The 13,897-nt window shown below is 38.5% G+C and overlaps 1 protein-coding gene across 4 annotated transcripts in view; it reads right to left on the minus strand.

The window, feature by feature from the left end:
* SOBP (sine oculis binding protein homolog) overlaps positions 1-13,897 on the minus strand; it is a 138,502-nt gene that overhangs the window by 21,143 nt on the left and 103,462 nt on the right. The window lies entirely within an intron of this gene.

Raw genomic sequence — 13,897 nt, forward strand, 5'->3', positions numbered from 1 at the left:
ATAGGATTTAGCCAAAAAGTGCTTAAGCACAATAATTTCATTGCACCTTAATTCTGTGTGGATTATGATTTTCACATTAGGTAATGGTCACATAGATACTATATGCATAAATAAGAGCAAATAACATTCAGAAAAAATGAGCCCAATGACTTGTGACAACTTAGTACAAATCATCCGTAGTAAGCCCACAACACAGTACACTTTAAATTATTTAAATGTAAATGTTAAATGGTACCCAAAATGCAAAAGCATCATACATCGTTGGCTTTGCCTTCCAAATACGAAACAGAAATAGTAATAAAATCTGGGTGGATTTCAAATATTCTGAAGCTGTGATATTTCAACAAGCTGGAAAGATTTTCCAAGCTGTTTGCCCACTCTTCTTCACTAGTCACTTTTGTATAACTTCTTGGCAGACAACAGTTTATTTAACAACTTTTCAAAAACTAAGGCAAACCTTTTATTATTAGAGCCTTACCAAAAAAAAAAAGTTATTTTCTGTGCTACTATTGGTGTGGTGAAAACACTGCCAATTCTTTTTTATAAAAAAGTAAATAAGGCTTGAGAACTAATTAAGCTGTGAAAGGTTTTCCCAGTTGTAAGCCACTAGAAACCAAAGTTCAAAAAATAGTCATTCTAGGTTTCAGAATTCATTTCTTCAGAGAAATTATTGTGATTTCATTAACACATTAATTTTGCAACACTAACAGCTCTCACAGATGGCGGAGACATGATCTACAATTCAAATATGACTCTTGTTTGCACAAATGCCTTTCCCGTCATATGGCATTTTAAACAAGAATTAAAATGAGTAATCTTTCCACAGCTATAAACAGATAAACAGATGTCAGAATTTTCAATGCCTTTTTTTTGGACAGATTTTATACAGAGATACAAAACTTTTAGATTTTTGTTGTTGTTTATTCAGTTCTCATAATATTCTGTAGACTGTCTTTAGTACTATACATTAAATGTACAGTACTGAGTTTATGGCCACGTGAAAGCAATGTCCTTCGTACACCTTCACTATTCAAGACTAGGAATACTACTTGTGCGTGTGTATGTCTTTTAAGATAATGATTGTAAAATGATAGCATTAAATAGGTAATTTAATTTTAATAACCATTGGCCATATAAACAAATTGAAAACAACATATGCTGGGCATTTGATTACTCATCTCATTTAACTCTCAGCTTTTCTTTATCTGAAATGGTGATGACACTAAAAAAAAATGTGCTTTTTTTAAAGCCTAGGCATGATGCAAACAAAATTAAGCCCTGTTAAGTCACATTGATCTCAATAGGCATTTACTTAACTCTCACAGTAATCATATTTACTAAGAAGTACCTAACTTATATTGGGTTTAGTGGGGCTTACTCCCATGTAAGTGTACCTATAATAGTAGCCATCTTTTTGAAATCAGTAGGATTTAAGCATACTTAAATTAGACTCTAGAAATTAAATCCAGACACTGGATTTGGGTTCCAATCATTTCAGTGTTCTGGGTTCAAATGCCACCACTGCCACCATGTAAAGAAGGAATGAAAAACTGGATTTTTGAATGCATGGGAAATGTGTTGGTAAGGTCTCCTTATCTCTATCTCACTCCTGTTAGCATATAACAAAGGAGAGAGTATGACTCCTCTCTATCCAGAGCTAATTCCCTAACCCTGCAACCTAGCCAAACTATGCACAGGAAAAATCAACCCTACTTCCACCATCCCTGAAAAGTCCCCCAAATCGGAGTCAGGGAACATTAAGATGTGTTTCTGGATGCCCTTAGGATTCACCCAGACAACAACCAAAGATTCACTTGGCCTCTCAGACCTAAGCCCATGTTACTCAGTAGCAATGACCCAACAGCCAGGTACCACATTTAGAGACAAAGCTTACCTTACCCTAAAAAGCCACACCAGCAGATGAATGCAGCTGCTTTAATAAGAGACGGCAAAGCCAAACAGAACCCTCTTGACCTTAAAAGTACAATTTAAGAAAATTGGGGGAAGGCATATTTTGGAATTTAGGTACAGTGGTACCTCTGGTTACGTACTTAATTCGTTCTGGAGGTCTGTTCTTAACCTGAAACTGTTCTTAACCTGAAGCACCACTTTAGCTAATGGGGCCTCCCGCTGCTGCCTGTTCTCATCCTAAAGCAAAGTTCTTAACCCGAGGTACTATTTCTGGGTTAGCGGAGTCTGTAACCTGAAGCGTATGTAACCTGAAGCTTATGTAACCTGAGGTACCGCTGTATAGACCAACAATAACAAAGCTAGCTTGCCTCGCCCTAATATCAACTGTTAGATTCATGGACCTCACCACCTAACTGCATCCAGACACATGTGGCTGCAGCAGAACAATTCTTCATCTGAATGGGGACCTAGAACCAAAGTCAAAGATCAGGGTTTTTTAGGTAGGCAATCAAGGTCCAGGGCCCATTTTCTCCAGCACCAGAGGGCATATGTGCAGGAAGACCATGCAGCTGCAACTACTCTGCTAGTTTTTACACCATCACTATGACATGGAGCAATCTTGCCTCTCCACACAGGTGGTAAATTAAACTGATTACCTGGAACTTTCCCCTCAGGAAGACGGTACCCAGAATGGATAGAAAAGGGCTATTAAAATAAACCAAAGAAATTGGGATTTCTTTATGGACTGAATCATGCCTAATGTTTCACTCTCACTGCACAGTTTGGTCCTTTCTGAGATGCATCCTCAAGGCCTTTCCCCTCAAAATATTTCCTTCATCCTGCTGGCAACTTGTCTGCTTCTTGTGAAGCTTCAGAAAAAAGTCACCTGGCCCAGAGTTTAACTAAACTGTGCAAATTTTCACACTGCTCTTCGAATGCCAGTTCTTGACATCAAGAACATGTATGTGGGAGCACCTATTTTGAATCTGCGTACAAGGTACCCAAATATATAATGCACACACATTTTGCCAGGTACGTAAAACCTCAAACATGTATCAGTCAAGGATTTTCACTTCAAAGAGTAGTATTCAACTAAATTTTACTTAAAATGGACCCACTAAAATTAATGAACATGACTAAGGTAGGTCCATTAATTTCAATTTGAGTAAAACTTAGCTGAATGTTGTCAAATATGTTTCCAAGTATTGTTTGCATGGCGGGCACATACTCTCCTCCCTTCATGGCTTTACCTCCATCATAACATGTTGCTCCCTAGTGAGGATCATTCCTGGTGCTACCAACTGTATTCCTAGTGGGATGTGCAAACCTGGCAGTCAGTAATCTAATTCAGAGGTTTTGATGGACTTGGAGGGGAGGATTCTTGGCCCATGAAAAGGTCTGAAGCAGAATGTTAGTTCCGCTAATGTGCTAAGAACCATGGATTCCCTTGACTTAAACGTGGTCAGAAAATGTAATTACAGGCTGCTCCACTTTTGGGTTTGATTGCAAAGTCAACCCACATCTACATTCACAAAACACCTCATTATTTCATGGTTAAATGGTTTCAGTGCTGTAGCTCCAAACACAGAGACATTTCAGTTCTACCTATTGTTACCCAGTTCTAAACCCCATGATGTCCAATGGGGTTTGTTCCTGGATGTTCACTGGATTCTATGCACATTTATCTGGGAGTAATTAACACTAACATACTACTTTTTCTTCTGAAAGCTTTTTATTGTTAAGATAAACAAACATAGAATAAACAACAAGAAAAGATAAACAATCTTCCCAACCCTCTTCCCTTATTAGCATAACTCATCATCAATGTTTTTTTCTTCTTTTCCCCATCTTAATGGGACTTACTTCTGAGGAAAGGTGCATTTTAGGATTGCACTGCAAATACAGAAGTTTAGGTCATCTCTAATTATTTTATTTTATAAATGAGTGGTCAAAATGTTCATTTTAGTGTTTTCTCTATTAGATGACCCAATGTGTTCCTGTATTACTGTGTGGTGAGTAAATATGTTCTCCTGTAAAAATAGTTAGAAATACGTCTTGCAAATTCTCTCAGAATTCCCCCCTGCTTTTAATAATTCACTAAAAGAAATGCTAATGTTGGTCTACTTCACTCACATATTGATCACCCTCTATTCAGTATATTTTATCATTAGGTAAAATTAATTAAGGATATTGAGGGTAACTGCAATAAATCAATTTGTGAGCACATCCCCGATGAACTAAATATCTAGTCATTATACAATTGATTTTACTCAGCACTCCAAAGTCACACATAACTAGCTCTCTCTCTTCCCTCCTCTCTTTCATATCCTGCCACAGATACAGCACACCATCCCTTCACATGGAGTAAAAATTACTGGAGTAGAAATAATGTCACTTAAGAATTAATGAATCAGATCTGTCCTACAGGATTGGTCATTTAAGATGAGGTCAATGAATTTATGATACAAATGGCTATATACCAAAGGTAATAAAATGGAGCAAAATTATTCATTTTACTTCTAACTAATATCATGCTCAAAGTAATTACAGATTTCTCCTAAGAGCTCATTCTGATTACTTAAGATGTGACAGATAGACCATATACATATATTTCACTTCAATAAAACAACATTTTTTCCCTGTCTCTGAAATATACGCATTCAATAGATTAGAAAAGATTTGTCTACTGAGTAGATTCTACTGATGACAGGGCCCCCTCCCCACCCAAAATGGTATGAAACCTTAGCATCTCTTCAAATTTTTATATGACATATCTTTTCCATTTGTGATATAAACGGCTATACAAATTTTGAAATTAAGGCTGCTGCTCTAAACCCACTCAGCTGGGATATAAACCCTGTTTAACGCTGTGACCTAGGGAAGAACTTGCAGCCACTTAGCTCCTCCCTGTTCCTTATTGATACCATGTTAAGCTAAGCCATGATTTGGCTTAGTGTGGTGTTTAAACCAAGGATGGATAAGTTCTTACTAACCATAAGCTGCAGCCAAGGTTAGTTCTTAGCGACAGCTTATGGTTAGTGAGGAGACAGCTTAAGCATGGGGCCCAATTCAGATAAAACTTTGGTTTAACTGAGTGCAGCTAAACTGTGGAATTCGCTACTAGAAGATGTAGTGATGGCCAGTTTGTACATTTTGAAAAGGGATTTTTGTGGTCTTGCGCAGCAGCGGGGGGGAGGGGGGCTGGCATCCTGAGCCTCCTGCACGGTGGGGAAATGCTTCGTCTACTTTATGGCCACATGGGAGGCTGGAAAGAAGGCTGACAACTTGGTAGCCAATCACTCTCAATGCTGGGATTCCGAGGAATGGGGCTTAGGAGTGAGCCAGGGGGAAGACTTCGCCCACCCAGTCCACTCCTAGGACATAAAAGGCTCTCTGCACCATAGTCTTCACTTGGGCTTCCCCACCCTCTAAAACTTATTGTACTTCCAGTTGTGCTTTTCTGTCTTAAACAGGTTGGTGTTTAGTATAATGGTTGCTATAGACAGGTGTTGGTCATTGGTTTCAGGACTGGGAAGAATTTTTGCCTAAGGCAGATGGTTGGATCCTGCAGGTTTTTGCCTACCTCATAGCAATCGTCACAACGTTCCTTTGGCAGAAGAGGCATTTGGTTGGATGCTTAGTAGGGAGGGGCACCCTGCCTCCAATCCATTGAAGGATTAGTTTATCCTAATTCATTGTTACATGGCCTCACCACACAATCTGGTTTCTTTTGTGCATGTGTGAAAGAGCATCACCACCTGTCTATTCGGCTTAATATGCAATTATTCAAAATTTTCATGGGCTTTCATATAATCAGTGTTGTTGTGTGTTTTATCTGGCCCTAGTTGGGTCCTTGTAGTAAATTGCATTACATATATTAATTCAGTGTTTCATCCAATATGTTATGCACCTCTGAGGATTCTGATTTGAAATGCTTAACATTTTAACTCTTTTTTTTCCCACGCTGATAAAAGAAAATTGACTTTCTTTTGGATTCTATTGCTATTTGAACAGCTACACACACACACACACACACACACACACACGTACACTCACTCACTCTTGGGGATGCAATATGTGGAAATGTCAAAAAGGACATCTGTTCTGGTCAGGTTTGCCATGTGGAATGGAACCCAGCGGGGAGGAAGAAGAAATGGCGAACAAGCTCCAAGAGACAACAGTAAATATCAGTGAAGGGGAGCTAACAGTAACCATCAGCAACTTCTGCCAGTATTTCACAGCTTCATGGTCATGCCTCTGCCTTTCTCAGAACTTTTATTTTCCACGAAAAACAGTGGATTAACACCAAGCCTTTTCTTATCCCCACTATAGATACGTCAGAGCCAATATCTATTCAATGGGGAGTGCTTTGAGAATGTCACTGTTTTGCGAGTGGGATTCAGTCACACGCTGGCAAATGCAGGTTGCGTAATTAAGGTGAATTTGGCGCTCTTGCAAAACAAACCTGCTTCCCCGTTCCCTGGTAATTCAGACATTCATAATAAGGGAAATGACAAGAAGATGCAATGTCAAATGACAATTGTTTGACCTCTCCGCAAGCTTTGTGCAAAACACATCGGGATCAACACTCAATAAACAAGTTTGTCTGGAAGTGACTTTGGGCTCAAACTGTTTATAAAACCCCTGCTTGGTCACTATGATCAGCTGAGACTCTTTTTTATTGGATATGCCAGCAGCAGGCTGGTTGGCAGTAATATGGCACCAGGCCTTCAGTTGGCTACTCCCTGATGCAACCTCATGGACATATAACAGGCACCAAATCTTTATACATTTCAATGCCCTTCTAAAAAAACTTTATTCTTTACTCAAGCGTTTTCTGATTAAGGCTTAATTGCGTTTTTAAAAAACCTCTTCAAACATTGCTCAAGTTGCATATGTTGCTGTAATTGGGACTTGTGATTAATATTTTAACGTATTTTGTAGATTGATTTTACTGTACACCACTTAGTTCAGTTTAAAGCAATGTTTCTTTGGTGTTTTTTTCAGTCCTATGCAGCCAAGGGCAAGCTACCTCTGAGCAAAAAATGGGCACAGGAAAAGAAGCTGCTTAAGCCTTTGTCCTCTGATTCCGTTTTCAAGTCATAATTACCTTTCCGAGGAAGCTGCTTTTTACTCTTGGGGGGGGGGGGAGGTAGAATTTATCAGCCTCTACCTATCCACTCTTCTGCTGAGGTGGAAACTGTCCTAGGGTGCTTTGGGAAAGAATGAAAGGAAGGGAGAGGAAGGACTCACTGAAATTTGCTTAGAATATAGTTTAATCCTTAAATAGTACAGTAATTCCTTCTCCCTTGAGAACTGTGATTCTGTGGCAGAAGCTGGGAATCCCTGTCTGAAAAATTATCAATGCCTCACCAAATTTCACTTCCCTGGTTTTGTGTATGAAACAGAGACAATTATAACAGGGTTCATTTTGAATCACTGGATAGCTCAGCTGGTTAGACAATGGTGCAGATAACAACAAGATTGCAGGTTCAATCCCCATATGGGACAGCTGCATATTTCTGCATTGCAGGGGGTTGGACTAGATGATCCTCAGGGTCCCTTCCAACTCTACAATTCAGTGATTCAGTGAGTGGTCAGGTCTAGGTAAAGAAGCTTAGACAAGGAAAGGAAGTAGGTGGTCATGTTAGAACAAGGCCACTTGGTCAAAGTGATGTTGTTCTACTGCTAAGTTAGACAGGTCTGTCTGTGCCTGCCCAGTGACTAGATAAACCACCTGTGAAACGCACTGAAAAATTGTGAGGTATCTGTGCCATTAACCAATTAGTTAATAAGTAGCCAGGAAAAATAAAATCATGTTAAGGAATTGGGATTGGGGGTTGAGGGGGGAAATAAGGCAGATCATGCTATAATGATTGGAGTACTGAATGTAAATAAATTCAGATTCCCTGCTCAGCTGTGAAACAAACTGAGTGTCCTTTGGTAACTCACTATCTCTAAGCTACCTCAAAGGATTGTGTATGGCTAAGGTACTACTAGAAAAGCCTTTGATCTAGTCCAATGGGGCTTGTCTTATGGTGCTAGTAATAATATAGCAAACCAAAATCATCCTTGTGCACAAGAAGTAATATACAGGGTTTTTTAAAAACAAACTACAGAAAATAGTTAGTTTGATAACCTAACAAACTGTGCAGACAGTGACATGGGTCTCTCCCTGACCCTCTGTATATCATCTGTGTTTAGTGTCTTCATTACACAGAGAGATAAATCAAGTGCAAGGAGTAGGTTTTTAATGAATCTTACGGCTGTCATTTGTGAACAGTGAAGCATGTTCTGTTCAAAGTCATTAGGTCTTCCTGCTTTCAGGAGGGTGAAAGGGGTGAGATTTCTTTCTCTTTTTTAATGAAGAAGATATATCCAACAAATATATCCCCCCAAAAAGAGCTCAAGCAGCCAAGAAAGAAAACTTCTGGCCTATCATATCCAATTATCTGTGCTTCTTATTACTAGATGTTAAATGAGGGGCAAGTTCATATTTTACAACAAGCAAATATGGGGGAAGCTATCAAAATAGAAAGTAGTACACTAGTGCATGCAAGTCTTCATGTTCCAGGAAAGTTGGTGGAACGGTAGTCGGTTATTATATATTGCCAAGCATATATAGAATAATAAGTTGAAGCAGAACCAGTATGGCTTCTGCAAGGGTATGCCTTTTTAGAGTTCTCTGAGCTTGCTAACAAACAAACCTCACCAAAGAATCCAGTATAATTTTAGCAATCATAGCATAAGAAGTAGAAAGATTCACTTAGGAATCAGTTAAGGGAAAGGAAGCAAACAGTAGGAATGAATGGAAAATCCTCTCAATAGAGGGCTGTATAAAGTAGAGTCCCCAAATGATTGGCAGTGTAACTTAGTGGACCATAAAGACTGGAGATGTGGTTGGTAGCAAGCAACCAACCAGAGTGTTTAGTTAAACAGAACATCATCACAAGTTCATGTTGGCTTTGGCACTATATAGCATGGTTCAGGATGAGTGTGACAGAAAAGGCCTTAGGTCTCAGAGTAGAATGTAGAATGAGCACAATCTTGGAAGATTTAGTCAGATATGCTATTTATAGTCCACTGGTTATATGATCCTTCTTTCTCCTTTACCTCTTATTCTTGTTCCTTGGGTTGGTGTTTTGTTTTTAAGAAGTTTCAGAGTCTGATGGATTCAAAGAAGTGTGGTCTAAATCACATTCAAAGCATTTGGTGGCCTTTGTAGCCAGAAATGAGCCTTTGGAAGTAGATCCACTACTGAGGTCAAGAGATGTTGGTGGACTGACAGTTTGCCCAAACTAATCGAAAAGTGATTAGACTCAGTGTTATTTTTCTAGGGGAAAAAGAGGTACTGGAACTCACCATGAACACCACCCTTGTTCTCTTATAATGACAATGGTGACACCCCCCCCCCCAAGAGGTGCTAAAACTGAGTTCCGGTGAGTTCCAGCTGAAACAAAGCCCTGATTAAGGCTCTTGAAAAAAATACTGGGGGGAAAATGTTATTGCCTACATTTAAAATACAGAAAAAGATGGGCTTTTGAGACAAGCTGATGAGAAAGAAGGCTTCTAAGCCATTCCTCGGGATACACAAAGGGAAAAGTAAGAGCACGAACTCCCTCACTGAAGTTCTAGAAAATTCCAGAAATCCTTTGTCTATGCAGGAATTGTGGGACTATACAAAGCTCATAAAGAAGAATGTAAACTTTTATAGCTGCAATCCTATAGATATGGTTTTGGGAGTAAGCTTTGTTGAATTCAATGGGGCTTGCTTCTGAGCAGACGTACACAGAATTGTGTTATATCTTATATTAATATTATTTGGCCCAAGTTCAGTTCTTTGGGAACTTAGATTTTGCAAAACTGTAAACTGTGTGGATTTGGTTGCAATAATAAAGGAGAAATGAAATAAAAGAGCAAAGTTGGAGAGAGTAAAAACTGTTGTTCCTAAAGTACAAGAATGCTGATAGTTGTTCTGTGGAGTAGACACCTGCCCCACAGCCTTTAATTTATTTCACAGGGGCTCAGCTTGATTCCAGAACTGTTCCTATTAAAATCAGCAAGAGATTGCTACCAGGTTCAGCGAGGGCAGGGTTAGGACTTTGTGTAATTTGTGTTATCACTTCATTCAAACCCTCATAAACTATGCATGAGGAGCAAGAAACAACGGACAAATTGCATAGGTGTTATTCTTAGCTGCTTTTGAGTAGACTACACTGTTTTTTAAGCTGGTAATTTTTCTTCAAAGCATATGCACCAGCAGAAGATTATTGTTTCATCATAGAAAGCCTTAGACTTGTATTATCAAACAACAGGCTGTTTGGAAGCCATCCCTAATACCACAGCAAAGCCCACTCTTGAGTTATACTGGCTTGGGTTCGGACCATTGAAGAAACAAATGGCAAAAAGCTAATAATGGGACATGCCACAGGGGATGTGGCTTAGATCTTCCCTATCATGTGTAGGGATAGAGGAGAAAGATTCACACTTTCTGAAACAATGTGTACACTGAAACACAGCTGTCCTTAGAAATTTGAACCTATCTGAACTTTGCTATGTAGTTCTCCAACCAACCAAAGTTTACAAAAATGCATATATTAAGAGAAAGTGCATAAAAATGAAAATATTAGTGAAACATACAAAAGGCATTATAATAAGAAAATATTTGATTGCAAAATATGTACATTAGTCAAAATTTCATAAAAAAGGTATGTAACAGGAGAAATTCTTTTTATGAGGGTTTAAAAAATCATAAATTGGTAGAAAATGTAGAGAACTGAATTCAAGATTGGAAAAATGAGAAACAGAGAGAACTGAAATTGACAAATCCTTTCAACCCTAATTGTGCTTAAAAATTGTTTACAGGAAGTTACCTTTTCAAAAATATGCAGAAACAAAATTCTGAAAATACCAATTTTCATAATTTTTGATTATTCAATTTACTCAAGAGTTCAGATGCTTTTGATATGCTGCCATCAATACTCAAATACACAACCCTTTGACCTTAAATATGAAGAAGTCAGCTATCAAATGCCTTCAGATATGAACAGCACAATCCTATGTATCTCTACTTACAAGTAAGTCTCATTATGTTAAATGGAGCTTACTCCCAAGGTTCACAGGATTGCAATCAAAACACCAACCATCAAATACTTCTGTTGTATATTAATTTCTAATACATTCTAAATACTATTTCATGCTATCAAACACACATGGCAGCTTCTGATTAGTAGATGTGAGAGTAAGAAAAATTCTTACAAGCACCTGTTCTTGTTGATTGTGGCTGAGGTGTACAACCCACAGCCTCCAAAAATAATCATTAAATAAAATAATACAACTCTCTTACGCATACACACTGTATCTCCTTTGTCAACTGCTGTATTTAGATAAATTCTTTTATATGGTCCTTTCCCTCCATGCTCATTTACCAATGCCTGAATAAACTTTGTATCAATTCCTCATAACCTTTTTCAGGTCATACATCATTTCATGATATAATGCATAACTGTGGATTCCTATAATTTTTAATAGCAAAAAAGAAAGAAAGAGGAAAGTGTGGTTTTTGTTTATTCTATTTTCTTTTTTAAATCTAAAAAAACATAAAACACATTTAACGTTACATTTCTATAGCTCACAAGACTAGCTGGAACATAAACATAGTAATGAGTTGGTAAGAAGGGCACACTAATGGCTTTTTGCTTAGACGAATATGTTTTCAGCCCTAGGCTTTGCTCCAGGCCAGTGCTATTTCTACTAGGCAAAAATCACCTATGAAACCCCATTAAATAAATTAAATTTAAATGTTTCATTTCCTGGGACCAGTGAATAACATTTTAATACTAACTCAAAATACCTTTCTATGGGTGATAATGAGCCTTAACTGAAAACATAGCAGTCACGAAATTAAAAGACGCCTGCTTCTTGGGAGAAAAGCAATGACAAAACCTAGACAGCATCTTAAAAAGCAGAGACATCACCTTGTCGACAAAGGTCCGTATAGTTAAAGCTATGGTTTTCCCCGTAGTGATGTATGGAAGTGAGAGCTGGACCATAAAAAAGGCTGATCGCTGAAGAATTAATGCTTTTGAATTATGGTGCTGGAGGAGACTCTTGAGAGTCCCATGGACTGCAAGAAGATCAAACTGATCCATTCATAAGGAAATCAGCCCTGAGTGCTCACTGCAAGGATCGTGAAGCTAGGCTCCAATAATTTGGCCACCTCATGAGAAGAGAAGACTCCCTGGAAAAGACCCTGATGTTGGGAAAGATGGAGGGCACAAGGAGAAGGGGACGACAGAGGACGAGATGGCTGGACAGTGTTCTCGAAGCTACGAACATGAGTTTGACCAAACTGCGGCAGGCAGTGGAAGACAAGAGTGCCTGGCGTGCTCTGGTCCATGGGGTCATGAAGAGTCGGACACGACTAAACAACAACAACAACAGCAATTTGAAAAACATTTTTATCACATCCTGTTGTAAATACTTTAGATTTATATCACTGCTACTGTTCTTACTGTTTACAGAAAACAGACCAGGGGTTTCAGTACTGACAACATAATATCTAAGTGGTGCTAGATGTGTGGCATCTTACGACCAAAAACAAGAGCTGTGTGTTAAGAAATTCTGTTTTCTCTGTAATGTCTCATGGACCTTACCCAAATCCTGACATTACAATGTTTGCTTCTCCCCCACTTGCCCTAGCTCCACATCATTGGCAACTGCTGGTAAGGGATGAGGAACAGCTGGGTGTCATCACAAGATACTGTTGCAGACACCACCTGCACTATACATTTAAAGCAGCACTTTAAAGCACTGTGGCCTCTCCCAAAGAATCCTGGGAAGTGTAGTTTGTTAAGGATGCTGAGAGTTGTTTAGGAGACCCCTGTTCCCTCCACAGACCTACAATCCCCAGTCCCCTGGGAAGTGAGATCAATGAAAACATTTATCTTAAGACTGATGCATCTAGTGGAAAGTCTAGCTTGTCTGTGGCCACCCCAAGTGTAGCACACTGCAACTCACAAGCTGGTTTCCTGATCCAGGATCCTGCACACAAAAACAGTTGCCTTTGCAGTCTCCCTCAGCTAATCCATTGAGAAGAATCTCCGTCTACACATGGATTGCTGTAGCTAAGCTGGAAAGGGACAGCAGCCGAGTACAATATTAGCACAAACATTTTAAAACTATTATTATTTAATGTTTTTGCAAATCTAGATATCACTGCACAAGAAGCAGAATACCAGCTGCATTTTACATTTTAGTGCACAAAATCTTTTCTTTGCAGTATTAAGTGGATGGTTTGGCAGCAAGAGGCATACTAGTTAACCTCAGGCAGTTGTCCAAGCACAATGTGAGATTTGGAGGATGTGTAAGGGTTGAAATTCCATTATAGGTGTTTAATAATTAAGCACTACATGTTTGGAATCTCATTCCTTCCTATTACTTTTTAAATAATTAATTTGTATTTACATCTACTGCACTTCATGGAACTAAATACATAAAAGTGAGTAAGGATGATGGTAGGAGATTTTTTTTCATCTTATGGTGACACTAACACATGTTTATTGTCATATACAGTAAAAATAAGAATAATGAACAAAAATGCAATTCAGGCTGTAATCCTGTAAGTCACATTGAACTCAGCATGACTTAATTCTTGAGTAGATATGCATAGGATTTTGCTAAAGGTTACGTGCTCTAGAAAACTGAAATATATGTAAGTGGTTTTCTGTTAAAACAATTCAGTCATTAGCACAAATAATGCTGCATGTCTCCACAGGAAAAAACCCAGCTCTTGAAAGCTCTTAGCAGTATATATTTGAATAAAAATAAGAGCACAGTCAATTATGTTCCCCAGTTTCTTTCCTTTATTCTCAGCAATAATAATTTTATTTCACATGCTGTTTACATTATTTTACATGCTATTCATTTTTATTTACTATTCTGTCCCATCTGGAAGGCTCCCATAAATGTGTAGTAGTACTATAAC

Source organism: Podarcis cretensis (assembly GCF_951804945.1).
Source record: "Podarcis cretensis genome assembly, chromosome: 3".
In the NCBI taxonomy this organism is placed as follows: Eukaryota; Metazoa; Chordata; class Lepidosauria; order Squamata; family Lacertidae; genus Podarcis; species Podarcis cretensis.